Source organism: Chroicocephalus ridibundus, chromosome 4, assembly GCF_963924245.1.
Source record: "Chroicocephalus ridibundus chromosome 4, bChrRid1.1, whole genome shotgun sequence".
In the NCBI taxonomy this organism is placed as follows: Eukaryota; Metazoa; Chordata; class Aves; order Charadriiformes; family Laridae; genus Chroicocephalus; species Chroicocephalus ridibundus.
The window spans coordinates 89449693-89476874 of NC_086287.1; the positions used below are offsets into that span (position 1 = coordinate 89449693).

General features: G+C 41.3%; 1 long non-coding RNA gene across 1 annotated transcript in view; it reads right to left on the minus strand.

The window, feature by feature from the left end:
- LOC134515561 (uncharacterized) overlaps positions 1 to 27182 on the minus strand; it is a 60128-nt gene that overhangs the window by 14154 nt on the left and 18792 nt on the right. Inside the window, exons 2-4 of the long non-coding RNA XR_010071054.1 lie at positions 18472 to 18624; positions 9305 to 9391; positions 8059 to 8207 (exon numbers count right to left, since the gene is read on the minus strand). This is a non-coding gene — a long non-coding RNA (uncharacterized LOC134515561). The remainder of the gene's footprint in view (positions 1 to 8058; positions 8208 to 9304; positions 9392 to 18471; positions 18625 to 27182) is intronic.

A 27182-nucleotide genomic window follows, 5' to 3' on the forward strand; every position in this document is an offset into this window, starting at 1 on the left:
TATAGCAGAGCAAGGGTAAAATCAATTGTTCTTAGATTTCTTCTCTTCCTCATCGGCCCACCTGACACACATGAAATATTTGTGAAATCAATTTCAGAACGACCAGACGAGGTACTGGAAGTACCACAGTCAGTTCATCAGTTGGCTCTTCCAGGAACACTTCAGGAATTAGGATGGAAGTATATTACTTCCTTTCCCACAGGATAACTGCAGTGAATACAATAACCCTTGTTCTGAGAGATACCGCCGCGCACGCGGCCGCACACACTCTATCAAATGAACATCGTTTGCCCCCATTCAGCAACAGCTGTGCAAAGGACCCTTGTATACGCCTTAAACTTTCTTTCCTCATTTCTTCAGCACCGTGCGGGGTTTTGTATCAGCCCTGAATCACGCCAAGGTCCTTCAAAGTCAGTTTTTGTGGCTCCATTACCCGCACGCAGTTGTATTCACCCCCCACAGAGCCTATGTGGGCAGTCTGCCTCTTGCACGATGCAACCAGAGCCGCGGCTCTCCTTCCTCAGCCGGGCTGTCTAAAAGGAGAACTGTGTTATCAGCCCACCTGGAGCAGAAAACACAGAGGGACAAGGACGCTAACAGGGCTTGGTTGCTGGACCACTGAAGTCCTTCGGTAGTTTTCTCCTGCCCACAGTCGGTTTTGGAGGCTGACTGTTAGATTTCCGTCTCAGGCCACTCAGTCCCTGTTCGCTCACAATAAGGCAGGAGAAGTTTCACAGGCCTTAGCAAATCCAGCCCATGGTTTCACTCTCCTTATGCGAGCTTTGCATACGCTCTCCTGGCACAGAAAAAGCAAAACTTTGCAATAAAGGTAGGGAATTAGGTTCGCCAAGAATTTTGATAAAAGTGCGTACAAAAGCAGCTCTACTTAGTGTCAGTGCAGACCCTTTAAAATGCATACATGAATATTTATGCAGTTTCCCTTTCTTTCAAGAATTGTTTGTTGCTCTATTTGATCATAGTACTTCTCCAGCTCCTAATATTTTTGGATAATGTTCTTGCCTTCATTTGTAATCACTCTTTATTCGGTGTAGAAGATGGATTTTTCCAATTTTGTGCTATTATATACCTTAGCATGGAAAGGATTAGATGGGTTTTTCTTTTTCCTTTTAGTCCTTATTTAACTGCTTGTGAGCTTCAGGGATTTATATCCCAGTAGGTCTAATTCCAGGATTATAGGTATCTAGATATCCAGTAAATCATTTAGCAGCATATAGGTTTAAGGCAACTCCAAATAACCCCTCCAGTTAGCTCTCCAGCTAAAACCAGAAGTTAGCTAGAAGCACTAGATTTGAGTCAGAGTTATAAAGTAATGCAGAATCACTAATTTACAGTCTGATTATACTTCCTTCAAAGGCACTGACAAAATTTATACCCACTTCAGTGGAAACATGGCAAGGCCTTCAAATCCTCTTGCTTTAGACGCTTTCCCTCTTCCTAGCCAAATACTAATCAAAGTCTCCTCCTCCTCTGATTTAAGGTTCAGCTCTCATTCCCTTAACTGTTGCATTTTTATTTAGATAAACACTGTCAGGTTGAGTTGACCCAAAATTTAGATTTATTAAAAATGAAATAAAATGTGCAACAGAAAGCTTTCTGTATTTGTTTTTCTAAATTCCAGTGAAAGCAGCTTCTCGGTTTGGACTTCAATTTTCCTTGGCACCATCTGCAGCCTGAACATTGCAGCACTGTGCTCGTACATGAAAACAAACAGGGGGCAGACAAATGTGAAATTGAGTTATAGGTTTTCCTTGTTTGGGCTTAGCGAAAAGTAAACGTGTGGTATTAAAGATCAAAAGCAAATCTGGTTTTTTAGGATCTATCATTCAGAATAATTAAAAGCAATAGTAATAGGCAAGATAAGGAAATCAGTGCTTTTAACTGTGCCTTTTAATTTGCTCGTGCCCCTTTAAACATGGCAGAGTGAGTGAGAAAGCCTTTGTCCTGGCAGAGCAGTCAGTACAACCAGGGACCCATGCCAGTTCTCACCAGGCGTGTCTGAGGGTTTGTCACGCCGTGGTTTTAGGTAAGGCATTGTTCCACTGGCACCAACACCAGCAACGCTGGAGAGGCACAGGTGTTTCAAGGTCAGGTTTCTGGTTTGGTTGGAGATGCATGGAGGTGTTAAATCCATCATTTGATATATTCGTAGCACTGGCTGGTTCTCTCCAACCTGTGCAAGAAGGTGCTTTTGTACCCGACAGTTTTCTTGCAGTAGAGAGTATTACGGAGCAAGAGACTGCGAAGGGACACAAACCCAGCACGGAGGCCACTTACCACACACAGGGAAAGAACCTGGTTGTTCTAACAGGGCCTGGAGGAAACCAGGACTGCATCTGGGGTGTGGTAAGGTGATAAAACTGAGCATCCCTCCCACCCCTAAGGGTAAGTGCTTGTTTAAACTCTCTTTATATTGGGTGTGTCAGAGGTGTGGGCCTAGAGGATCTGCCATAGCCAGAATTAACACGTGTTCTTCTCCTGAAGAACAGATATAAAAAGGCCTTTCCAGACAGAGGCTTTTTGCCCATGTGAGTGTCAACACAGAGTTCATTTCAGGCGAGTTCTGTGGCGAAGAGAAAGGTAAGGTTAGGTGAGGAGCCCTTCCCATCAAACCAAACTTGAAGGAAGGCCAGGACTGCAGGGCTGGATTAGGACTGGGCACATCCCAACACACAGGGCAGTGCGTAAGATGCATCACCTCAAGGAGGCACTGATTCTCAGAAATGCACCTTACATTTACAGTTCCCTTACTCGTACAGGACGGGAAGGTGGGATTTGAGTATGCACCATCACCCTGTGCACTGGCTCAGGCAATTAGGCCAGTGAATAAGACGAACAGTCAATCCCAGTTCTCCTTGCCACCGTGTCCATCCTGCAAGGAGTGGGCAACCAAGCAGGTAGACTTGTTTACTCCTGCATGCCTGGATCCGTGGGCCAGAGAGCCAACAAAGGGGACAACAGAGCCTCCAGTTCATTTATCTTTATCCCCTGGGCAAGCGAAATGAAGCCTCCTTCACCATGTAGCCTTCTTTTACTCAATCTTCTCTGCAAACCATTCCCCACCTATGGCCACAGCACATTCAGCTAGCTCAATCCTTTTAAATGGGCTTGAGCAAGTTGATTTATAAACGAATGAACAGTGAACACGGAGAAATAACACATTCCATTGGTGCCATGTCATCCTGGTCCATCATTCATAAAACTTCATGTGCAACCAGACCCTGTCAACAGTCGTGCCTCAGAGAGCGTGCAGGATCAGCAGTCTCCAGTCTCAGAAACAGACAACATCTAAATCCACCACCAATTCAGTAACATCTCTGCCTGAATATGATAGATAAGGATTTCAGGAAGGCATGTCAAAGATAAAAGGAAAGCTACCCCTTGCTCTTGTTTAATTTCCCTTCCAATTTCCTAAAAGGCCTGTTGCGGGAATGACTGTCACCAGAAAGATACAGGGCCCAATTTACAGCCCTTGCACAGAACTGCAATAAGCAGTTGCAGTCTATAATTTTCAAGTAACACCACATTTATGAAAACTGCAACAATCCCTTTTGCCGTGATTTGTGGACTCTGATGGCAGAAGAGCCAACCTCTCTCTCATGCAGCAGAGAGCAAGAAGAGAGAAAGATGAAGAGAAACAAACTGGCTGCTGCCTCAGCATGTAGTCTGCAAAATAAATAAAAAACAGTCTTAAAAAGTGTTAATAAAATATCCGCTAAGAGTAGAAGGGGAGATTAGAGCTGACAAGTTGGCCATAGGGCCTTCTTCAGGCTCTTCCAGTTAGAACTGAGACAAGATGACAAGTTGAGAAACTGAACTATGTTGACATGGCCTGCATTTTCATAAATTTCTTGCTCCTTTTTTATATATTAAAAAAAAAATATCTTCAGAATAAAAAGGATAGAATTCAAACAAAGGCCTGTAATACTATGCAGTTCTCCTAAGCATCCTGTACCAAGCTTTGGAACAAATGCAAGGGTAACTGAAAGACCCATAACCGACAGTGCGTTATATTTACGGAGTAATCATCTCTAATTTTTTTCACCAAGGATTCTATTTGAGTGGAAAGACTTGAGCATGAGTTGGATGAGGTCCCAGATCATCCTGCAATTTTTAGGGAGAGCAGTCTTACTACTACAAGAGCGAACCAGAAAATATAGTGGTTAGAGCATATTATCTTTTAGGCTTTTTTCAAAATCCTATCAGAATCAGCAGAAAAGCTTTCATTAAATCTAATCCCTTTCTGAAAAACAGTTAAATTCTTTCTGAATTGGGATTAAAATTGCAACATTTGTGAAACATTCATGAAGAAAGCAGGGATGCTTTTATAAATGGCTGAAACAGCAAGCATTTACTCCCCTTACACCTCCAAAGAGTCAAACTCAGAGTTCCACATTATCACCTTTTCACTCACTCTGTGCTTCAGGCAACTTTAATGTTTTAAATCTTTAGCGTCTCCTCTTTTTCCCCAAAAAAGCAACTCCATTACTAAATAACTGATAACTATGCCTCTAGTTTTGCTGTCTGGGAGTTTCTTTCCCAATCCAACATTTGGGAACTGGGAGTTCTTCTCTAAATTGCTCAGACGAAGCATAGGTAACATGAGAGATTTTCCAATTACATCATTTTACTTTTATCGTCATCATCATCATCATGATTTTTGTCATGATCTTTTCTTCGGCATTTTAGTTATTACCTAACCGAGCCGTACAGTGCAGCACAGCACATAGTCGGCTTTCACATTTCAAATGAGCACAGCCATGCAGAGATTAGAGGTCCAACAAAGAGTTTATCATAAGTGCATCTAGTACCGTTTGTAACCAGCGAACTGCACAACACCAGTACAACTGAGCTGCAGGCTGGCAGGTACAGAAGTCTTCCTCATGCAGTAAGCTCCGGAACAAGGACGTTTCAAGAGAATGGGGTTTTATTAGCTTCAGTCACACTTTCAGTTGCATCGCGGTTTTGATGTTCCCTCCACCTTCTTTGAGGGGGCAGTGGAAGATGCAAATCTTAATCCCTTCTGAGCACAGAGGGCTTGAAAGGCAATAGAATAAATGTCTTCACCATATTAGGCATATTAGGAAAGCAAGGAATAGAGAGTTTACACCCTTGTAATGAGTTCTGCAATCCTAAACTTCAGCAGAAGAACTTAAGTCACTGGTCCCGCTGGAGAAACCATGCCTGAAAGGGATGACATTTTGACAAGGGCCCTCTTAGAGACCTTTTTGTTAAGGTTGTGTCAGAAACTGCACTCACCTGTGCTGGAGGTGGCCTTTAAAACCTGAGAATGCTCTAGACTTTTGAGAGATGGTAAGAGATCTGGACTTGGTGCCAGCCAGGCTCCTGCCTTGAGTTTCAAGCTCTGGGAAGGCCCCGATCACAGTCCCTTCGCTAGTACTTTAGGTCAATTTCTGCTTAATGAAGTCTAGAGAGATGGTAAATGATTGTCCAAAGGCTGCCAGTTACATACAGTGGACACCTTCTTTGTGCTAGAACATCAGAGGTGCAAAGGGGCAGACCAGCAACAAGCTTTGGCAGCACAGTGACAGTGCGGGACCAAGCAGACCAGGACAGGAAGAGCTCCCTTGCTCGCTGGCTTCAGTCATTTTCTTACCCAAACAACCAAGGCTTCCTCAGACTCTCAGGTGCGACTCTTAATGAAAGAAGTTATGTAAAGGCAGAAAGTTTGATTCACCAAGCCGCCACACTGGCAACACGTTTACACAACTTCTCCACCCAAAATCAAGAGGTTTAACCTGTAGGGATAATTGCACCCCTTTGGCAAGGGCGGTGGAGAGCACTTAAAAAGGCAATCAAAGCAGAGAAAAAGGGAAAGCAACATCATTTTGGATAATTGGAGCAAAGAGGTAATACATATCTCGGTGTCACAGGGGAGATTGGCCAATGCAATATGCATTTATTCTTATCTCAGAATTGTATTTATCGAAGTAAACCATACTTAAGTTAAAAGGAAGCACATAAATCTTCTCTTATTGTCATCTTGCAACTCACAGCAGCTGCTAATTATATTATAGATCTTCCAGAAGTATGTATAGTAATTACCAGTTTCAGCCACATTATTAGACTTGCAAATAGAGTTTGCTCTTTGCAAGCCTGTCAGGAGCAAAGGGTCAGACCAAAAAGGGGGTAAATCAGCACAGACTCAAGAAACCAAGTGGGAATCTCTAATTGTACGGACCTACTCTGATTTGCACTGGACGAAGCCACCACTTTTAAGACATACACAGGTTTCCTCGCTGAACTCTTTCATTTTGGTGTGCTCAGCCAAGTTACGAGCTATGTCAGGCTTTTCTGAGTGGCTAACTCGTAGCAATTATCAGGGTCTGACCTGGGCCCAAACTCACTGTATTGGAATCAGTGACTGCTCTCTTTAATCTTAAAATCTTTCAGAAAGAAAAATTCATGTTATTGTTCTTAAAGCAGGAGTAAGTTCAAGGCTTCTGAAGTCCTCGAGAAACCCTTGATACTGCATCCATCTGTGGGTGAATGGATGCACCACTCTGTCACTGATATAAATTGGCAAAGAGGAAACTTAGTTAAATAACCGGCGTCTGGTTACACTACCCACTTTCTCCATATACCATAGCTGAAGATAAAAAGCGCTATCAGGCATAAATCTTAAGTATTATTTGTATGTGCATACATACATGGGAAGAACCACTTGTATTACTAATTTGTTCTCTATTTGTCTGGGTTTGATATGAACGGAGTACTGACTGGAATTCTTAAACCAACAGGAATTATGCAGGCAAATGACTGAAAGGCTGGCATGCAAGGTAGAGTTTTCAAAAGCATTACGTGACTTACAAGGTGGACTTCCAATATGAAAAGTTATTTTTTTGATAAAGTACTCAAGTCCAACATATCCTTCCACAGAAAATACAGAAGTACTAACATTTTTCTATTCAGAATTAAACTTCCTTCCATTACAAACCCATATGGAATCATTATTCAAATCTCTCGAGGGTGTTTGAGTTTCCTCAGAAGGGTGGTAGAAATGCAATAGTGACTAAAATAATAGACTAGACAAATTGTTAATATTTTCTGTTACACCAGTTGGGGCATTTAAATACCATGATCTCTTCCCACCTCAAGCACAGCTTATTCTGTGAAGCCACAGCAATAAGACACAAGTATTTGCTTACTTTGTGAAATATAAATTGCAAAACATTTTGATACCTTTACTGGAAAGGTTTAACGTGACTCCAAAGCCATTTTATTAATGAGAATAAGCCATACAGTCATTTAAACAAAGCCATCTTCATATCGCTTCGCAGGTCCAGTCTCTATTCTTGCAAAATACTGAGCTTCCACCATTCTCATTGAGAATAAGAGTTGAAATAAAAGTGGAAAACTATGCCCAGCTGGATGGGCAACGTTTAATGTGTAACACCCTCCTTGGGAAAAGAATCTAAAGAAGAGTTTCAAGATTAATATCCAATTTCCAGGCTTTTACACTACTCGGCAATCACTCAAATCTACCAGTGAGCCAAAGGGAAAGATGAAAAAGCCAAAGGCCACGAACTTGTTTAAACTAGTATAGTGGGTTCAAAGTTTCCTCTAAGATCTTGAGCTATAGTTTTCAGATATCGCTGAAGTAAAAAACCAAGGCAGCCCCACAGATAAGCTCCTATTTACTCTAGATGAACCAAAGAACTATAACGAACCACACTTTGGACCTTGTTCTTAGCCATAATTAAACCTGATTATTTTGGTTACTCACTGAGAAATGACTTCAGTATAACCTTTCAGAAGTGTTTAGGAGCAAAATGAGCTGCGAAAAAAAGAGTTGCTGCTGCTTATGGGGAGAAAGATGGTGGGAAAACACTTATGCCTCCTTGCCAAAGTGGAAGTGCGTTGAAGTGTCTGCAGTCATGATATTCCTGTTCTCGCTGAAAACTTAGTGGGAATCCCACTGACTTTGGAAATTCCAGGAGAGAGTGCTCACAAAGAGAAGCGTATGTGTGAAAGAAAGCAGAAGGAAGAAAGTAGTAATAATGCAGAGTCCTTACTTACCTGTGCTTAGCATCTACAATCCCCTGGTTGTTATACTGTCTTGACGTAGGATTGGTTTTAGTTCTGTTACTGGATGTGATCCAGATCCTTATGTTCCAGCTTTCACCAACGGGGATGCCATTAGGAATTCTTCCTCTCTTTCCAGCCATCTTACAGGAAAAAATATAGTACATTTTGAGGAAGGCAAACCATTTAACTGTTGTTTAAATAAAGCACACTAGAAGTCCATTTTACCACTCTAAAATGTCAGACGCTGAGCCTAATGAAGGTAGAAGAATATTTATTATGCTCTAGTAGTACACAGTTCTTTATGTGACTGCTCATCCAAAATACCAGGTACTGAACACAGGTAGAGCAAAGAATTTAAACACACAAGGAGAAGTAGCAGAAGAGGAGACAGAATACAGCTAAGTCAAATACAGCTTTTTTGAAAAGTCCGTTTCATTCCCCAATGGCAAAATACAGAACAACTTTTTCTTTTTCTTAGAGAAGACCAAAAGCTTTTTCTCAGTCTGAAAAATATTTGTCTATCAGCTGATGACCTCAGCTGATTAACTGCTGAAATCCTACTCTGCACGTTTACCGCTACCTAGGCTATGACACCTTGTGTCAAACTACTTTTCTCCAGCCTGCAATCCCTTCCCTATAAAAGAGAACTAAACTAATCTTGCTGATAGTTAGGGAAACCCAAAAGCTTTCAATAACTATGAAATAATCTTATATCTGAAGACGAATATCTGTCCTTTGCAGTAAGATGCACGGGATCTCATCACTTGGCAGCTGAAAAATAGTTGTCACAGCTGGGCAGGATCAAGTTCTGAAAAATGTGTGTTGAGCTTCAATACACTGACTCCACGGTCACCAAGAAAACAGTTCAAAACAGGAAACATCTCTAACCCTATGGATTATAGAGATTCCATGTAACTTTAACAAGTCCTTACAGTAAATTTCATTATAAGGAACCTCCACCAATAGCTAGAGCTGTAAACCCTTAAAAACAGGGGGTGTGTCACTTGATTCTTTGAATCAAGGACGTGTCTTAAATCAATACGAGTGAACTGGAGGGGATAAAGACTGATACATGGACCATTATTTTAGTCAGATCTTATCTTTTTAATAGAAATTTAATACCAACTAAGTCAGTTTTTATACTGTTGGGTCCCACTGCACCGGCCGGGAAGAAAGAGCTGTTATCAGTTCAACAGGTCGGGACTTCATTGTGTATTCTCAGAGGACTGTCACTGACCTGTCCTCCCCGGCCCGGCTGAGCAGCGCAGGTAAACAGCCATCGCCTCTCCCTGTGAGCCGCTCTTGCTGGCAGCTACTCCCAGTTCTGGAAAACAAATTGCAGACCATTATCAGCTCTTCTGGTAATTGCTGCAGGATGGAAACTGAGAGCGCAATAAATCACAACATCATTATACTAAGGCCCAAATGGTCTGGCATATTTTTGCTTAAGATGGTTAATAGAGAAGTGGTGTAGACTACAATGGTAGATAAAAATATCCTATATTGACTAGTTTGCATGTGGGCTTTTTTGTACTTGTTCATATTATTCACAACATATTTTAAATGAATAAAAATAACCTTGTCTTTAGCTACAACAGTAACATCATTTTGCTTTTTAACTCTGTGGGAAGAAAATCCCGCAGTCTTTAAATATGTGAGCCTTGAACTCTGCACAAGGCATTACACCTATTATGGAAGTACCACACATAATGACTGTGGGCTAAAGGTTGGTGTATTTTCCTTGTTTGTAGTCTGTCTTTAAGGCTAATGTCCAGTGACCAACTATATCTCAGTCTTTACATGGACATCATATTGTTTCTGGCAAAGTTTTTCATACCCAGGCAAAAAGAAGTCACCTGGGCCAAAGTAAAGTTCTCTGAAGCCCAATGTAATACATGAACTTCTAAACTCAGATGTTAAAAGAAAAGAAGCTGCAAAACTTTCAAACAATCGTTAGGTCATGTGAGCAGGAGTTTGATGGGATTTCCCTTGGGATATTCCAAGAACACGCACAATCCCAGGCGCTGAGCCAACAGGATCCAGGCATGTCACTGAGGTGCAAGACAGGGAGGAGTCAGCAGTCGTGTTCAAAAATATGCATTTAATGTTCAGCCAAGGAGCAACATTAACGGCACTTGCGGATTTGCCAAGTGCCCAGGGAAAAGTGCAAGGATGGAGTGGAGGGAAAGGAAATAAATAAAACTGGAAGGGGAAAATGATATATAATAGAATTTTGCTTCTCCCTCCAGTTTCAGACCAGCTCATCAAAGCCAAAAGGTAATTCCACTCATTGCAGTATCTTCCATCTTGTTCAGATTTCACCCATGAATAAGCAACTGGATTTCTACCAGACAACTGGAAACCTACCAAATGCTCAACCCTCTGACACGCTAGCAAAGCTGGAATTAGATAAAACATTCATGAGAAAGACCCACAGATTTAGTGGATGTGACTTTCATAAACGCTGGTGTTCAGAAAGAGCAGCTTTATAGAAAACATTTGCCCCTAGTTTACAGCCTCTGATGAAACGAGTTTAAAGTACCTCAGTATCAAATGTATCTCCTTTTTTTTTTTTCCCTTTTTTGATGATGGCATTGTTATTATTTTCATCCAGTTAAAAAAATAAAAGGCTCTGCAGGACTTGTACTAAACAGGTTAGGATTATTATAATCAAATTTTGATTGAAATGCTATTAATGATCTGTCCTGGGAATATAAAGTATGATTTTTGGGTTGATAGCATCTTTGTGATGGAAAGCACATTTTTTTTAATTGGATTCTTGGAGAAAGCACTATAAAGCTTGTTCAGTTTATGCTTTAATCCAGACTGCCCTGCGCGCATCTATGTGGTTGCAAATATTTAATTATGTTCATGACTACGTTAGATGTATTTCACAAAGGAAGAAGCCGAGGACAGAGCAGCAGACAAGGTAATCTGCCTCTTTTCAACCAAGAAAGTGCAACGAGATGCTACCACGACCGACAGTAAGCTTGAGGCAGAGGCCAGAGGATCAGCAGTGCCAGACACACCTCCCTCGGGCCATCGGCCGCGGTAAGCAAGGCTGCTCCCTCCCTGCTCTTCAGCCACGAGTATTTTTTCTGACCCTTGCACAGCAATACACCTCCGCTTGGGGAAGAGGTATTAGGCATTTTCTTTCCTGTTAATGTTCACTATTTTGTGGGCTGAAAACAACTGGTACCAGCAAGATGCTACGAGCGGCACTATGTACACTGGTAGTTGCTCTGGCACTGAAACCAACAGGCTCGCTTATCTAAGAGGTAAGGCAAAACGCTGTTATGGAGCGATCCTGATTTAATTGAGAGCCGACAGCTATTTCCATCACCAAGGATTTAGCTGCAGTGTAACTGCTCCTACGACAAGCCGTGTAGCTTTGGACATTGGACAGTTTACCTCCAAATCTTTTACGCTTTGACAGTCCTCCTAATCATGCAGCAAATAAATTGTGGAAGTTCCCAAACGGCATTTTGAAAAATGACAGTTTTACTGCTACCGTCTTTACACGAGCTACTCCAGGGTGACTATTATTTTTGGACTTGTTAGGGTTTTTGATTATTTAAGGAAAAAAAACAGGCTGCTGCTAGTACTCCTAACCCAATAAGCACTGCCTCTTACACATAGACAGTGAAAAACTACTTATGTTATGGAATTGTCAGTAATGGTGGCTCTTATACAACCAGCTACCTACGAAAAATGCAACTTCTGCTGCTGGTGAGACCTAAGATATTATATTGAAATGCAGAATACTTGCTACCACTTTTGCCTTGTTTCAGTGTTACCATATTGCTCAAACTAAATGAAAGTCAAAGCAGAAAAATATGACACATCCAGTCTGAATTTCTGGTATCAGAGAAAATACTGCAAAAATGCACAATTCACAGAACTTCTCTTTCTACAAAACATTTTGCTGATTGCAATTATATCAACAAAAATGCAATTCTTATTTACAGGAGTGGATACTGGCAGGGGAAATGCTAAAACAGCTTTGCTAATTCCAACACAGTCAGATATTCCAGTTTGCCAAATACCTGCATTGATTTCTGAGTGTCTCCCTCCAGCATTACCCTTATGGTGACCATTCCCACTCCTAACGTTACTGATGAAAAACAATTTATTGTGACAATATTCAGCTAAAATCAGCAGTGCCTTTTGGCATTTGGGCTATGTCTGAACTGTAAAAGAACTGCATTCCCTCAATCTACTCATATTCTTCAGCCATGCCCCCGATTCCATTTTAGGCCGAAATCCAGAAACACACCACAACTTAATCCTCTTGCTCTTTGTATTGTGGAAGGAACCCAGGTGCATGTGCTGGAAGGGAGCTTCGACGGATGCCCACGGCGCTAGGATCTGCTGGCACACTACGGCTTTTACAGGCCTTGCAGTACAACCATGGTCTCAGATATGACGGTGATGAGTGCTGCAGAAACCCAGAAGACATCAGCACTTATCACAGCATTATTGAAGCTGGGGAGTTGGAAGAAGCTGGACAGATTGGATGAAATCTATAGCTGCCATCTAGTTCCAGCTTCTTCCCAGGCAGGGCTATTGCCAACTGTAGATCAGACCAGGCATGGCTCTGTCTGGCCAAGTCCTGAGCGCCTCCTTGGATGGAGATTCCAGGTCTCTCTGGGTTACTTCTTCCGGAGCTGCGCTGCCCTCTTAAATACAGCAGGGCACGGGAGGAGCTGGGTAGTTCAGCAGTGCTCACAGAACCAGGCTTCTTAGCCACAGTCTAAATACATTTACTTAGAGCTGTAATCAGCTAATAAAAGATTTCTAATCTCTGAGCTGCATAAGAGACATGATTCCATCGACAGTGATTGAAGCATTTATCACTTTACCACTTGTTTTCCCTGCTGAAGAGAATCATTTATCTGCAACGTCACCTGGAGAATGGTGGGTGTTGTCAGAAGATCAAGGTCCAGCATCAGAGTATGTAACAAACATTAACCACTTCATCCCACTTCACTGGGCACTATTTTAATTTCATTTTTTATTGAGCCTGATTATTAGTTTACGACAGGCTGTAAATTATAGAAGAAGCAAACCTAGATCACCTCCTACAGGCCGAAGAGAGAGAAAGCTTTTTTCCTTCACATGAACGTTCCTGCTCCCGAACACCTGTACTGCACTTCTAGTTTCTGCACCTTTAGAGAGCACTGAGTCCAGCAGACTGTTCTAGCTATGCCGAACTGCAATTATTTATGTTAGCGTTAGATCATTATGGAAGACTACCTTCTAACACTCTGAATTTGGGGGTTAACAGCAGGTTTCCCTATATACATGTACCAGCCGGTACAATAGGGCGCTTCAGGAAATCAAATGAAAGGACCCATTAGTCGTCTGCCCACTTTATGCAATCATCAAACAACCTTTGCACATGAATCAAGATTATTTTTTTTATTATTTCTTGGAATCCTTTTCTGTGAAACGGGGTTTATGCAGGCTATTGTAAAACACTGTGGGGGAAAGAACATATTAAAAGTATAATATATTCTCTTTACTGATCATGATCTGAGAGTTAAAGTGTGTTTGAAATATTGTGTTTTGCAATCCAGTCTATGTGATGAGTGATAAGTTATATAGCCATAATAAACAGTAGCGATACACAAAATGTATTACATTCTGTACAGCCCTATTTGCATTGCAAAAATCCCTATTTAGATTACAATGAACTCTAAATTACAGAGTAAACAAGTTTTGGCTACATCTTGAGGCCCAGCAGGGAGGAAGGTATCACTTGCCACCCCAGCAGAGGAATGCTGTTTACATCCAACTGGACTGAACTTGGAGACTTCACAGCTTTAACACACAAGGGGCTGCAACCAGACGCCCTCAGTCTCCATGCTTAGTGGTTTTTACTGGACGGCTGTAGGCTCCAAACTCAACATCAGAAGCTTTCAGCAGCGCTTAGCTTTCCCAAAAGCGGTTAGGGCTCAGGGGATTAGGTTGAACATAGCCCACCTTTGAGTCAGCTTGCTGGGCAGCAGACAGCTGGGTCACTGAAATGAAACACTATTGTCTGCTTTCATAAAGAAACAATTCTGTGAATCCATTTTGGACTAGTAGTAGATAAGGGACAACAGGATATTTGCTTTAAACTTTCTCTTGTCTTATGGAGAGAATCTTCAAAATGGAGAGAATCTTGCGAAAACATCACAAGATTCCAGCGACTCAGATCACCTTGACCTCTCTCAATCTGTGCGTCAGCTTGGGCACGGTACAGGCTACGATAATTGTTTTGGTTGATGATCTCTTCTTAGAGTAGTATTAAGAAGATGGTCACTTTCTGATATCCAAACATTAGCAAGTCACCTATGCGGATTTGACACCGTTATAAACTCTTCTATGCTCTAAGAGGGGTTTTTACAAAGTTCCAACTTTATGCTTCCTGTCATTAAATGCATGCACAAGGCTATTTGGAGTGAGATAGCATCAATGCTGATGATGTCAGGATGACAACAGTGTGTCTTTTTTTGATCTGACAGGGTAAGATCTGGAAGTGGCACAGATTGCAAACAGCAAGCAGAGAGGGCTTGCGTTAAACTCTGCTCTGGAGGCTCCTCTGTATTTGAGGCTGGTTGCCACCTAGTTTCACAACCCACAGAATCTGGAAGATCCCATTTCTTTTGGACAACCAGCTTCCCACAGCTTTTATTCACTTGTTTCCACCACCACCAACATAAAATACTCTTCTTTCCTGTTGGATATCATGACCCATGTTTCATGCAGTGATCTCTCGGGAGTCCCATCCTCAAGTTATCCAGAAACTGTAGGTGGTTCAAAAGGCATCAAGTCTCTTCTCAGCTATAGGTCCCTTTGGAGAGCCAGACCGTACCAGACCAGCAACCCAGCACCTGCAGCACGCACTGGAGTAAAGTTCTGCCTATCTGCAAGATCTCGGATCACCACAGAGCGAGCCACACGCCATATGACCCAAAACATTCGAGCTCCAACCCATTCCATACTCAAGACTAGGAACTTCAGTGTCATTCAAAGACACTTGACATAGGAATTTCTTCTCTCCCTTTGTCCAAAATAGCTTAAATTAGTTATTCTTCCAGATATGCTGCAATTTTCTTCTCTGGAGAAATGAAAAAGAGGCAGGAGTGTCTTCGAAAGAGAAGGAATTGTTAAGCAGGGTAGGGCATTTTTCTTTTTTACTTTGGTGTATATTATTGATACGACTGCTGCTTTTTGTGTTTAACCTTAAATTATGACCAATGAGGAAGTGCTGGGTTTTCGATACTTGCTATAAATCAGCCCATATAATTTAGATTTAGGAACCTAACTTTGAATGCTCATTTTTCTACAAATAATTTCTATAAAAATTGGAGCTGGGATAAAAGCTTGACTGACCAGATATGATTCCTGTTCTTTGGAATGAAGTAGAACATTCCACCTCCCACCTGTGCACTCATGGTGCTTTCTTCTGCATCCTCCCATTTACTGTTTGAATGGGGATCTGAAGTGCAGAAGAGGTCTAAGCACATGAATGCAACCAGTTTAAAAAACAAAATAAAGGGGGAAAAAAAAACAAAAACAGGTTTGGCGCATAACCTGAGGTGTATCTATGCAATAAGCAGGCACCAGAATCTCCTGGTTCAGGTGACAACAGAAAAAAATAAAACAACTTGTTAAAAGATAACCTGAAGCAGAAGTTTCTAACTCTGTGCCAGATGTGGTACATGCTTGAGCAACTCCTTTCAATTAAGCTATCATCCCAGAGATCCCTCGTGGGTGGTATGGCTCCGTACTGTCCTCAGTGTGGGCTAGGTGCTCTACCACATGCCTTTGCGCTAATTATTATCTTCACTGTCGTCTGTGTTCATCAAGAAGCCATGCTTTCATCATCTCAGCACCCACTCCTGCAAGGCAGGTAGGACACACGGTGGAACTAGATGCCTCAGCGACACGAACAGCCAAAGCGAGCAAATATGCTTATCACAGCACAGCCTGCTCTTCTGAATTTGTCCCGAAGTTTCTTTTCAGATTCCCTCATGAAGCAGGTATGTGCCACCAGGGACTGCATAAACCAGCAGTTCCCAAGTCAAAAATGAATTTTCCATGCATTGGATTTTTAATGTCAGGGACAGGATTTCTTAGCAACTCCTGTACTCCTTGGCTACTCATGCCCCGTCTGTTGAAGGCAATGGCAAAGTAACAGAACAACAGACTATTTTGTCTTGAAAACCAGGAAGACTTTCTGGCTGAACAAGCTTTTCTCTGCTGTCTCTAGGAACAAATATCAAAATATACCTAAAATATAAAAACCAAATCAATTTTACTCCTTTTCAGTGGAGAGCAAGGAAATCGCCTTTTCTGATTTCGACCTTCTTCCAGTGTCACAAACCCATCAGGCCAAGTAATCTCCTAAAAATTTACCACGTGTTCCAATTGGAACCTGAAAATGAGCTTATTTTCTGTTTAGTCTGAGTCCAAAGCCACAGAATGAAGCTGATGTTCAAGGTACCTGAATCTGGAACCTCTCAAAATGTGAAGGGTTTAGGTCTGTACTTGTAGTGTTGTTTTCTGTTCCATTTCTAATAAAAGATAACTTGAAAAGTAAGGATTAACGATTTATGGGGTACTAATCTTTAAAAAGCTCTGCATCCAAGGTATTAGAAAGCAATATAAATTCTTTTGTGGAAATGTAAACGGTATTTAAATGTAAGTAGGTATTATACCCAGTTGGTTAGATGGGGACAGTGAGAAGTCTCTGACTGGCTTTTCTGGGAATCAGATAGGTCCCTAAATCATTAACTTAGTATTAAATCATCTTACAGATATAAATAAATCGAGGGACTTATTCAAGGATGTCTTGCAGAACATAAGTAGTTTCTAGATGAATGACTCAGAAGATCAAAGTCATGGAAGACACCCATTTAATTAGGGAGGAAAGTCTTGAGCAAATCTGTAACAATACCTTTGCCAGGGACAAAACTTTTCCTGTATGCCCTCCAGTTTCAGCTACTTGTTCTGGAACACAATTGCCCCAAACTACCCTACAAACACTGAAATGATGCTGAAAAGCAGCTGATCTAGGAATCCTCCTACTAATTCCAGAACACTGCAACCATCAATAAATATTCAAAGGTTTTTTTCTACAGTACACATTATCCAACAGAACAGGCTTGCCATCAGAACCTCGCCTTATGCAAGTCAGCCTTTAAATTCCACGACAACCTTACCAGCTCTCCCCTTCAGCTGGCAAAGTGGCCCACGTCCGCAGCACAGTTCAGCGCAGTAATTGCATGGCTGCTTTGTCTCACAGATGATCTCTGTCTGGCACAGTATATTTTCTCATGAGATAATCAATCATGTTATTAAGGAACAACTCATCCTTGATGGCTTATTCAGAGCTAACCAGAAACCACAAAATTCTTTCGCCATTCAAAAATATGCAGCATTTTCTTTCCTCTCTAGACAGCCAACGTATTCTAGCTGATACCTGAGGCAGGGCAGTTAGACTCACTTTCCAGTGAATTTTCAGAAATTAAAAAACTGAGGCATTCTTAAAGTCAACACCCAAAACCCCCCTCTTTGTATTTCTGTATTTTGCATGAACTAGGAAGTCTGGCATGTCGGTAAAGAGAAAATATTATTCATTCTATGAACTAATGTTTCCTCTGTTGTAGTTATGAATTTCGTAGGTGTGTCTCCATTACAGAGTGGAAAAATCATGCCTCACTTTTATACCAGCTGACCTTATTTCAGCGATTTATAACTACGCTTCACAAAGGATTGTTACTGTTGGGTTTAGTACCCTGGCAATTGAAAAATGAATATTCTCACTGCTGAATTCTCTAGTTACACATACTTTGTCCATTTTGTTCACTCCCATTGCAAGATCTTGTTTTGCTGATCATTCACCCTGCATCCACATTGGACAGTCTCTAGGTCTCTTCTGGAGCAGAACAACCAGACTGCGCTAAATCTCTGCAGTGGTTTGGTTCTTTGATCTCTCCAGGATCCAGCCGCTATAATGTGCTGCTTATAATTTTCAGTGGCTATCACAAAATTCATCTCAGAAATCTGTTGCAAAAGGAGAAGTTCAAAAATTAACTGCAATTTGTTAAAATTTAGTGCATGACTGCTTGCAAAGGGACTTCCTCGGATCTGCCTGCTAGCAATACTTTGGAATCTATTGTTTTCATGTGAAGATGACATTAATATAAACTCAACTGTTACTTTCCTACAATCCAATTAATTTTGTCAAGCAATATACAAAGTTTCACTTTCCTAAAGCGCAGAAATTAAATAATGGAGGATGTTTTATATGGCCAAACTTTCAAGCCCTTTTCCAGGCAGCACTTAGGTCAAAAATTCTCTTCTCAGCAATAAATATTTTATGGCAAACAAGGATCTGCACTGAGAACTAACCTGAGAAACACGTGGTCCAGCAGAAGCGGATCGTTTTTTGCTGCTAAATTTGGTGTCATCGTAGGACTGCTGTACATCTTCTCTCCTGCTCCCTCTCACGTTGGCCCATTTTTCTTTCATTCAGGAAATGTGTAAGTTACCCTCACCTGAAAACTGACAAACACAACAATCTGTTGGACTGGCTTTTCCTTTAAAAATCACATCTACTGTTGTCCCCCCCCGCCCCATCCTTCACTAGAAAGTTGATTTGGATTTTCTAGTAGAGTCATAGTCTGAATGAGAGATCATTCAACAAAATTATGGTGGGCTGTCGACTGTCTGGACTGAGCACGTTTTGCTGAAAAGCCAGTGGTACCAACACCAGCAAAAACCAGGAGAATCTCAGAGCAGCGTTTAAGAGAGTATGATGAAGACAACTGAGATAGGACTCGAATATAGTCTGTGCCAAGATTGGACACAGATTACTGTGATCTTTTTCAATCACGTTTTCACTCCTCATCTCTCTAGAACTGCAAAATATGAAGAAATAAAGATGAATAAAAGCAGGAGTAAAAAGACAGGCACTTCAGAGAACGTCGGGAACAACAAAGGAGTGCGAGTAAAACAGTATCTCAGAAAAAAGGACACATCAGTAAAAGTAATTACATCTTTTCCTTTATTTTTCTGTACTTATCTGGTATGATCCTCTGCTTTTCTATGCTTTGTTCAAAACAAAGGTATGACTGTGCTGATCATTCACCTTTCTACTACTGCTTCCTCTCAATCTTGTAATTAAAATCAAGAAAATACATACAGCATATCCAAAATCAGACGTACAAAATAGGTTTACCATTTGCCACATTGTACATGAAAGCCTGGCATCCCACAAACGTTAAAAAAAAGAAAAGGGAAAATAGTTATCTGTTACCCTAATTTAAGGCGTGTAATTAGCAAGGCTGGAATGCAAACACTTTCTCTGCTCAAGTCACTGTGGGTGTACATCTGTATGACATATCTAATAAGAAGCTGAGCATCCAGCCACTAAGATGCTCCTATAAGCTGTACCACAATCCTCTTAAGGATTTAGGGAAATCAGAGGCTCAGCTTTGCCATCTGTGGCTTAATAAATATTTTCTTCGGAGGCTTTGTGCCTTGTTTTAGCAACCAAGAAAAGAGTCATACAGTAATTTCTGAGACACAGCGTTACTACAGAGCTCCTTCTTCTCTTTCCTCAACAATATGTTTCGCAAGTGGACAACGTGTGGTAGCTGTACTGTACGAAGCACTTCAAATACGGCTTTCAGGCTTCACTGTGTGACCCAACAAGGCTGTGTTAGATCAAGGGTTTCTGTGCACTCTGAATCCCTATCTTTGAAACAAAACTGCTCATAAAAGCAATATTGCCAGGTCCCTTTGAGTCCCAGACGGGCTCACAAACCAGCATGGTCCCACAGCAAAGCAGAGGGATCTCCGAGCACCTCTGACGCAGACCACTCACAGCCTCAGCTCTGAGGAATGTGACATATTAGAGGTGATCGTCTGAAAATTTTGGTATATGACTCAAAGGATCCAAAATAACCCCTTCCATTTTTGCTCAGAGTCAATAGACATACTATTTTGACCAGTGCTGTTTAAGCAGCATCAGCAGACACAAAGCATTGCTACAGCTTTGTAGTTTCTTCACCACGTTCAGTGATGGGGCCTCATCCAGTACCACCTCCACGGAGGAATTCCAACTCTGCTTGCTCTAACCATGCTACCCATATCCCCAAGCTCTGAAACTTCACAACTATCCAAATCTGGCTTACAATAAAGGAAATCAGAAGAAGTTGGTCAGCTTCTAAGAGAAAGACAAATAAAGGAAATAAAGATGAATAGCACTTCCTTCTGGAGCTTTAGATGAAGATAAAGAGGACTTGTGTAGGCCAAGAGATGTTAGCATAAAAGGTGCTGGTATTTAAGTGGACGTAAGAAGGCTTCCTAGGGAATTAAAAAAAAAGTCAATAATTTCCAAAGTTTTACAAGAACCTGGAAAAAGAGGGAGACGAATATAGGAATAAATATACAATAACATACGGAAAAAATATATTATTGTATCGGCCTACTGGTAAGAGCAAAAGACCGAGAGCCAGACCTAATTTCCAGCATTGACTTTGTCCCTGCCTTTGTGTATGTTGTGCCTGGTGTATGATGTTGGGGAAGTTACCGTCTCTGAGCCACAGATTCCCTTCACACGTGTGTTTCTGATGTAATCGAGCTGAAAGCTCTCTCTTCTTATGTTTCGTATTTTGAGGGGTTTCAATTTCTGCTGCAGCCTGAAGTTGTTACGTTATACTATAAAAATAAAGGCAAAACAGAATGGAGACTATAAAATATTGTTGGCTGGTTTGTTTTGATACTTTAACGGCTTCAAAAGTGATAGTACTCATATAATTGCTCTGTTTTTGGGGTCGGATCTTGGGCTTGTGCACATCGTAATTTTTGCGTGTATTTTCATCAGAGCATTATGCACAAGGAGGCTGTATTTTAACTTCAAAACACATTGTGGTCGGAGTTTCAGTGTACTGCACTTAGCACATGCAAATCTTAACAAGCACATCTGCAACTGTTTCAAGAAATGTTTTGTGAATAGAACGACACGCGAACAAAATGCTGCCCATAGGATATTTCCGAAGTTTCTCTTTTCTGAAGAGCCATGTCCTGGATTCCTTTGTACTACCATACATCAAAGGGAGGGGAAAAAAAAAAAGAAACAACAATTGAAATTCCTCTGAATAATTTGTTCTAGGAGAAGATCTTTCCTCGTCAAATGAATGCACCTCAGTCTATAATTGTCAATTTTAAGCAATGATTGAGAGATGCCATTTATTTAAATTGAAACAAGTGCTTTGCTCTGGAAAGCGGGCCACAAGTAGAGGCAGATTTGCAAATCAGCTCCCCAAACCAAGGCACGCAAAAGACAACAGCCTTCCCACTTCGCATACCCAAACGGACAGTTCTGACAGTTTCTGTGTGCAGCCATGTGAACTGCGCACGTAATCATGGTAACTGCATGCAGAAATTGGGTGCAAACCGCACAGCTAATTTGTTTTTTAAAAAGGGAGTAATCCTGCAACACTGTATACAAAGGAGACAAACAATAATTACAACGTGCTTTTCAAGCCTCTTAGAACAAACTCAGTGTTTCCATGCAGTTGTGCTAAAATATTTTCCAGCTGTCAGTGTGCCTGCACGCTGATACGAAGAAACTTTTTCTTTTTTTTTCTTAAATCGCCAGGAGAGATGGATGAATTTCATTTGCTTGACAGAATGCTTGTATAGTATTTCTTAACGAAGGGTATCAACAGCAGCTTATATTGCTGGTCTTAGGAGCGCAGATCTGTAGCAGAGCTCTTATCAGATCCATAAATGCATTAGAGAATGTGGTGAGAAGTCAATGGAGCCAGTGCAGTTTGCTGGGAAGGCCTCGGCTGAGACTGGGCATTTTGCCTGGGATGGCAAACTGAGGATTAAGGGCTTTATGGGACATGTGAACTCCACTCAAATGCAAACATAAGCATGATTAAAATTTAGCAAACTATGATGTACGAGCCCTTGGGCAAAATCCAGTAGACACAGCTGTATTTATAGGTTGATACAAAGAACTGTTAGACCTAACAGCAATTCAGCTACACGGAGAACAGTGAGGAGTCTGAGATCTCTCACTGCCACACAGTGCTACGAACCTCAACCTAATGCAGCGTATTTTTCTTTTCACTACTCCCTTTGGCAGCTTTGACCATACAGTTACTACACGGGACCATTTTCCCTATGGATCAACGCATTAGCAACTATAATTAGACTCACAGGAGAAAGCGGCATTGCTCTTTCAAAGACCAGGTGTCTACACGGCTATTTAGGTCATTTTAAGATGTTGGCTGAGGGATGCACCTCAATGGTCTGTACTGATAACGAGAACAAAAGAAATTTGGAAACAATAAGAAAGATTAATGGAGAGAAAGGCACTAAATCCAGAACGGCTGCAGAGAATCACATACAATGAAACACTTCGCCAGTAGTAAAGGCACTGAAATAAGCAGTAATGAGGTGTTAGTATCACCCAAGAAAATCAAAACTTCTGCTGCCAGTTTTCTGCAGCAGGAAGAAACCTGTAACTTCAGCCTCTGGGGGAAAAAAAACCCAAAACCAAGCACTGGAGACACGCTGGTTATGAAACCTTCCCCTTCTTTTCTCCAAGTGAATCAACTTTACTGCTCTGGGGAAAGGTAGGAAACCCACTTGGGAATAATCATGGACAGTACCTTTGTGACAGCAGATTTTGAGCCACCTCTACCCTAAACAAAACCACTTGTAGGATAGTCACCTTGTTCTGACCCAGTGATGGGATAGGGCAACCTAAGTGCTGCTTGCACAAAGAAGCAAACATCTCTTAGTATCGCCTTTCAGGTACAGTTGTACCTCGCCTTGCTGCTCTACTGGTGTAGAGCTGTTTTCAGGGGTCACTCAGCTTCTCATCTAAATGAGGAAAAGCGCTTTTGGGTTGGCCAAAAAAGGCTACTGCATCGGGGCACGTTGAAATCCCTTTGGGTAGCATGGGCTGTGTGTCTGCTCCGCTTCATCTCTCCACAGCATCCCTCATTAAACTCAATACTTAAACTGTCAACTATCCTGTGACGCCAAGCTATTTAAGAAATAACACATGAGGAATTTATACATCTCAAATAAACAAGAAAGTTCCTGTATTAAACCCTGATCCATTCCCTTTTCCACATTGAGCTTCTCATGACTGATAACGTTGGGTGTTAGGTAGGCTTGTGCTCTACCCTGAGCATAAATGACTGCACAACAACTAGGAAAAACCAGGTTCCCACTAGTCTAAGCAGCAACGTGTCACCTCTGCCTTGCATGTGCTCTCCAGAAAGTGATCTCGATGCTTCTCTTCTCCCTCTGTCTGAGGAACAGCATCAGCAAAAGGACTATTATTCTGATTTGATACTAATAGTCTTCAGCATCCCAGTTTACTGCTGTAAACAGAATTGCAGGGAAAGAGCAGAGTGAAAGAGTCATCCTGGAAGTACCTCTGCCTCCTGCTGAGTCTCAGACAGGAGCAGACGTTCACCTGTGCCGGAGTGGCACTGGAACGCAGCTTTTTCCCTGAGATAGAGGGCTGCGAAACACTGGATTACATGGTTGTCATCACTACTTACTGGCTTTTGTTCTTCTCACATAGCAAGGCAGCAGCGAGCGGAGTGCCACAGTGCCGCGCTTGGATGTCTGAGGAGAAGCTCGTTGTTCATTTATTGCAAAAAGGCATTAAAAATAGCAAAAAATAAAATAAAATAGAGCCACTTTCCTCTTGGAGCACCAGGAGCCAGGTGCACAGCTGCTGACAATGACGGCAAACAAATACTGGAAATATTTTGCACTTCATCAAAGTAATAGTATTTAGGAATAGATTCAAGTGACCTTACTGGTACTGAGCAACATCCTACAGTCTTCTTGCAAATGGTGCTGTGTTCATGGAATAAGACATGATTCTACACTGGTAAAAATATAAGAAAGTATCAGTAGTATCAGAGGTCGGATTCTTGCATTCCTGTTTACACAGATTAGCGCATGTGCCAGTAGAAGCTTTAATTCTTATAATGAGGTTTTTCTCAGAAAGTAAGGAAAATACAGACAAGAATAAGAGTGGCAAAATATAGCCTTCATATACTATGAAAATACCCATGATGTTCGATTGTGTGGCTTATCTAACTATGGCTTATCTTGGTATCGTACTCCCTTTTTGGCAGGTGAGCACCTCAGGCTAAAGACTTCCCATTAAAACAGAGGGCTGTATAATTTTTCTAGAATATACAGCATTCTGCGTACTGCCAATATTCTGTAGGTTCTGAAGCAGAGTACAGTGCATGCTGGTAAAAATAGAAATTCAGAGGAAGCAACAGTCATCACGAAACTATACCAAGTAATAAAAACTATACCAAACAGTCAAACCAAAACGAAAGAAAGATTGCAAGGAAGATGAAGTGAGGTTTATGCCTTTACCAAACATAGTAACTATGGCAACTCACGCCACTTCCACCGGAATCTTTTACCAAAATAACTTCCTGTGTCAGTGCATTTCAGTGCTTAGGTGAAGTTTGGGGCTTTTTGTGTATATTTAAAAGCAGCCATAGGCAGCGAGAGATTGATCTAATCATAAGAAGTGGCCTGTGAAGCACTAACTGCGGAGACCGTGCTTTTACCCCAGCAAAGATGCTCCCCTTGATATCTCTACATGTTCCACAAAGTGGTCAGCGTAAAAACTGGGTCAGTTACATACGAGATATTTTCTTATCTGCACCAGGGCTCCCAGACCATGAGCTCGATTCTCCAAGCTTCTGGATTGCCCTCAAGCCCCCCCCACCTTGGATTCAAGGACAACTCTCACCTAGACTGAATCCTCGTCTTTCTAGAAAGGAGATACATGTTGCTCTAATACACCTAATTATAACTGTATCTTATATACAAGCACTTCATCACGCAGCATTTATAGGCTCTCATTCTGCATGTTTTTGTTATTTCATTCTATTCATTTGAGTGTTGTTTTTTAAATATTTTGAATAAGCTTCAGAGGCTGACTTATTGGTAAGGGAAACAGAGTCAAAGAGACTCTCCCTCTCCAGTGTCAGTGTGAGCCAGATGGCCACGCTTTAACCATCTCCCTTAAATCAAAAAAACAATTGCAAGTCAAAATATATTGGGGCAGACACGTCAGCTGGTGCAAAGAGTCCTAGCTCTACTGACTACAGGGAGGCAGGCAAATTTATAGCGGGTGAGCCACTGCCCCCACTCTATGTTGCAACCTCTAATGATTTTATTGAGTCTCGCAATAGCTAATGGCTTTTAAAGTGTTGCTCAAATCAAGAGACTGCATAAGAATCTAAGTGTGGGTGATTTTTGTGTTGGCTTTCTCTTAAGTTTAGATTTCTAGTCCATACGGTTGTAAAGAAAGAGTGGAAAACGCTAAGTGATTGTTACTACGTAAAAAGAGCTGACAATTTTAAACAAATCTCATAGTCGTTATGCTTTTTATTCCTAGCATATGTTTTTTATTTGTCAGAGCAAATAAGCAAATATTAAATGCAAATGGAAAAAATAATAAAGACATCTTTAAAAACATGTTCCTAACTCTCTCTGGAACTTTAACAAAACAGGAACGAAGAGTGGCGAAGCTGGCAAAGTGCTGTCTCACTCAGGTGACCATCAGGGGCAATTTCACTACAATTAGCAGGGCTGGAAAGGAGGCCAGGATGTAGCAATAAGACCCGTCCTGCTTTTAAGAAAGGAAAATAATTTTTCGACAGACTGTGTTACCTTCTTGTCCAGTTCCTTGTGCTGTACAGATGGGATATGGGTACGCAGGTGTTTTGCTTAATCTTTGCAGCGCTTAAATACAAGCAATACTTAAATACAAGGGAATTAAGAATGGGAAGGGCAGCATTTGAAAACCGATCAGCTGAACTGCACAGGAGCTGCAAGACGACGTGTTGGGATTGCTCTGCTCATGAGCTCTCCTGCAAGGACAATGCTTATAATAAGATTTGAAGTTCCCCTGGCAGTGACCACCTTTTTTTCTTCTTTTTTTTTTTGTGTTTTCACCCCTCCCTCACTGATCGTACAGAAACCCATGCAGTGGAGTACCCTTCAAGGATTGGGGATCAACGTGTTAATATAATTCAAATAGAAGATGTCAATAAAGGATAAAATTCACTATTAGGAACACACTTAAAATACATCAGCATAGCACTTAATAGGTAGAAACTTGCTCTTTCCCCAGCCTGCTATCTGTTTCACTCAGAACACTAAGTTAAAATGGTAGAAAACAATGCTCCTTTCTCCTCTAAAAATACACAGCGCATAATAAAAAAAGTAATGTGCAATCAGCCTCTTGATGTTTTTAAGGTAGTAGCAGGAACTGATACTGCCCAGAGCAGCAATGACTTTCTGAGTCCCACATATGGTAAGAGAAACTGAAACAAGGGATACATGGAAAATCCATTAGCAGAAACCTACGTGGAGACAAAACATTTTGGTTTTCGACAGATCTCAAGAGGTCCAAGCACAGCATGTTAATGTTTATGATAGAAGTCAGTGAGTCTCCAAGCTTATGTTATTTTGTTTTGCTAAAAGAATATGAGATGTTAGAATAATCACTGGTATTTTTACTGACTAACTCTTCTTAGTAGCTTCTCTCAAGTGTAGCTGGTTTTAATTTGTGGAATGAGGGTGGGCACAGCTTAACATTTACACAGCTCTAATCCAGAGCATTTCTCTCGCACAGAACAATAACACGACGTTTATTTCTTAGAAGTTTTAAAATTAGATGTTTTGATTTTAGTTGGCAAATTTTGGGAGTGCTGTTTTTTTGGTTTTTTTCTAAATCCTCTGCTTTTCCAGTGTGACTAAATCCAAAATGTTTGTACCATTAAGATGACAGATGACGCGGCCCAAAGGCAAACACCCAGGATCATCTATCAGGTGCTTGGCTCTGCTGTGGTTTGCTGTGCGCTTTGCCAGCGAGTCTTAGCACCTTTGTGTGCTTCTGCTTCCTTACCTGTAAAATTGAGATAATGACACATACCCTCTTTGTTAAAAGGTTTTGCATCTGTATAAAAATGTATTTCTACATAAAAGTGCTACACAGCACGAAAAAATAAATGTAAATGCTTAGATAACCCTATCTCACT